The sequence below is a fragment of the Capsicum annuum genome, chromosome 5, assembly GCF_002878395.1.
Source record: "Capsicum annuum cultivar UCD-10X-F1 chromosome 5, UCD10Xv1.1, whole genome shotgun sequence".
Classification (NCBI taxonomy): Eukaryota; Viridiplantae; Streptophyta; class Magnoliopsida; order Solanales; family Solanaceae; genus Capsicum; species Capsicum annuum.
In genome coordinates, this window is record NC_061115.1 from 53,626,153 (window position 1) to 53,629,363 (window position 3,211).

The 3,211-nt window shown below is 29.3% G+C and overlaps 1 non-coding gene across 1 annotated transcript; it reads left to right on the forward strand.

Annotated features, from left to right (window-relative positions):
- The first annotated feature begins 277 nt into the window (after positions 1 to 277).
- LOC124899165 lies at positions 278 to 438 on the forward strand. Its single transcript, XR_007056296.1, has one exon. It is a non-coding gene; the product is annotated as a U1 spliceosomal RNA (small nuclear RNA).
- Positions 439 to 3,211: the final 2,773 nt, after the last annotated feature.

The following is a 3,211-nucleotide window of genomic DNA, read 5'->3' on the forward strand; positions in this document are numbered from 1 at the left end:
AATTCAAGATATTTTTGCGACTTTATTTTATTCACTACACATACAATTTATTATTTATAAAAATATTGTATAAATTCTTATTATTGTTACTAATATTAATACTCCCATGTTATTTTTTTTCAAAATTTAAAGCAATACAACTTGTGTATTACTACTACTATTATTTATTGCTTATTATTATTATTTTATTATTAAAATAAACTCTCTCTCTCTCTCTATATATAATATTTTAATTTTAATTATAAAAATGATTAGTTTGGAATAGTAATAGTTTATTAGACTTACCTGAACGGGGTCAATGAGCGATCAGTAAGACCCGTGGCCTAGGTTGGTAACTTCCATTGCACTTTGGAAGGGTGCTTGTCTAAGGTCGGCCCAAGCGGACGAGCCTACGTCATAATTTGTAGCAGAGGGATACTGCGTTCGTGCGGCCCCTACCAAAAAAAAAGTTTATTAGAATTCTTCAATTATGAGTTTCTAGTTATTAAGATAATGTATTTCACATTCAAATAAATATTTTTTAATTTTGTTCTAAAATCAGCCACGTGGCTATTTAATATGTTGAAACTTGACATCTTGTCTTGTTTAAGTTTTGCTATATATATATATATAGATAGATAAATAGATAGATAGAGAGAGAGAGAGAGATGTGCGGCCATGGAAGAAGATTTTACCCAGATCATGTTTAAAAACTCTTATTATTTGAAGTTGAAGGATGGTAGTATAGTCAAACCTATCTATAAAGTTCCCTCGTTATAACGACATTTCACTATAGTAGTCTGATTTTTTTTAGAAGCAATTTTTCATGTTATATTTTACTTTGCTAATAACGTCATTCTATCTATAACAACAATGGCGTTTATTATAGTGGAATATCCTTTATAAAATTACCTCTCTATTCTATCATATTCAAATATAATGTAATATCAATATTTTATAAAATATATATTAAAATATCTATAATAATCATCATTAAACTAAGAAAATTGTAAACTTTTTAAATTTCCTCAACTGATTGTACTTTAAAAAAATATAACTTTAATGGATTGAATTTTCTTATTCTCATGAGAAATCATTACATGGTTGGGGAGTGGGGGTGGGGTGGGGGATGGAAAGGTAGATATTCGCCAACAATCACAAAGTAAAAAGACAAAAAAACATTAGAAAAATCTTTCGAATCTCCTTATTTCACTATTATTTGGTTAAATTGGTTAATTACCACATTCCTTTTTTGTACATAATTTTTCTAAACTAGGCAGGTGACATTAAATTAATTAAAAAATTATTAAATTCCGTTTTGTTAGTTTTCATTCAATTCTTATACTACAAGGTTCGTGCATAATTTTCGTAAGTACTAGTTTAACCGCACGTGTGTCACACGTATAACGTTTGATTGTTTAAAATTAAATAATTTTGTCTATTGCAGAGATTTTTAGTTAAGTGTAAAAGTTCAAATCACTTTTTTAAAATCTTTCACACTTTAATATAATAATGTAAACATAAATACACACACATATATTTTAGCACCTGAAGTTTAAGTGGTTGATTGATCATCACTTTAGTATTTACCATATAGTACCTCTTTCCCCTGTCACCACAGGCTAAGAGACACATCAATTTGAACCATATTTGTATTATGAATTTTTTTTTATATATTTAAAATCTATCCTAATTTTAAAGTCAAATCTTTACAAAATCATTCATAACATTCTTATTACGTACTTAAACTTTTAAAAATGTGGTACTTCTGAAATTTTTCTTATTCTAACAGTTTTATATTTATTTCTGGATTTTTCAAATCTTCTTAAAATCAAATTTAGTTGATTTAGAATTTGTAAACTAATGAAAAAAGTATTAGTTGTCACTAATTTTGATGACTTCTAATAAGGAAAGGTTTGACCATAAATATATTTAATTAATTTTTAATTCTTAAATTAGGAAAAAACAGTGAAATTCTGATGACTTCTAATAAGAAATTTTTTTTATCATAAATATATTTAATTAATTTTCAACTTTTAAATATACATTCTTATTCTGTAATTAAAACTTTTAAAAATGTGGTTCTTCTTAAGTTTTTCTTATTGTAACGGTTTTGTATTTATTTTTAGATTTTTCAAATCTTCTTAAAGTCAAATTTAGTTGATTCAAAATTCTTAAACTAATAGACAAGCAGAGCATACAATTCAGACTCTAGAAGATATGCTAAGGGCCTATGTGATTGACTTCAAAGGTAGTTGGGTTGATCATTTGCCGCTTATAGAGTTCCCATATAATAATAGCTATTATTTCAGCAACCACATGGCCCCTTTTGAGAACCGTTATAGTAGAAGGTGTAGTGCTCCGATTGGATTGTTCGAGGAGGGTGAGACTTGATTTTTTTAGGTCCGAATTGGTTCAGAAATTGATGGAGAAGGTAAAGGTGATTCAAGAAAGACTTAAGATAGGACTATTGCTGATGAATTAGAGTTACGGACAAGTTTGGCTTCGGTTCATTAGTCTTTCATGTATCTATGCTATGAAGTGTGTAGGTGATCCTTTCTTGATAGTGTCTGTTGAGGTGATATCAGTGTTGAAGATTCATTTCCTATGAGGAAGTACCAGAATAGAAAAGTTCAAAAATTTAGGACAAGGAAATAGCTTTGGTGAAGGTGCTTTGAAGGACAAAAAGATAGAGGAGGCTATGTGATAATCGGAAGAGGATATGAAAGCTAAGTACCCATTCTTGATTCCAATGTTGATAGAATGTATTTAAGGTATGAGTTTTACTTTCCCTCTTGTTGAATTTCGAATATGTCCTTGAATTCCACAATATTCTTTCTATTATTGCGCTAAGAGTGTCCTAACTTCTCATTCGGGGATGAATGATTTGAAGGGGGATAATGTAAGACCCCATAAATTTCAACCCCTTTATTTGGACCCTCCCTTAAACTTGCTCTTTTGTTTTTTATCTCTCTTATTCTACTGGTTAGCTTTCATAGTTGCTTATTATTATTGTGCTCTTGAGATAAGTCTAAAGGGGACATCGTCTACCTTGGTTGACTTGGGATGTCCATCACAGCCAGGCCCTAGTTCGGATCATGATAGGTTTACATCAAAATTGAATTTTGAATAAATCAAGAGAATGGGTAATAGAGAGGAAGTTTATCGTGGATCCATGATCATTGAAATTTAATTTGGTTACCATAAAGGAAGAAAATCTCATAAAAGTAAA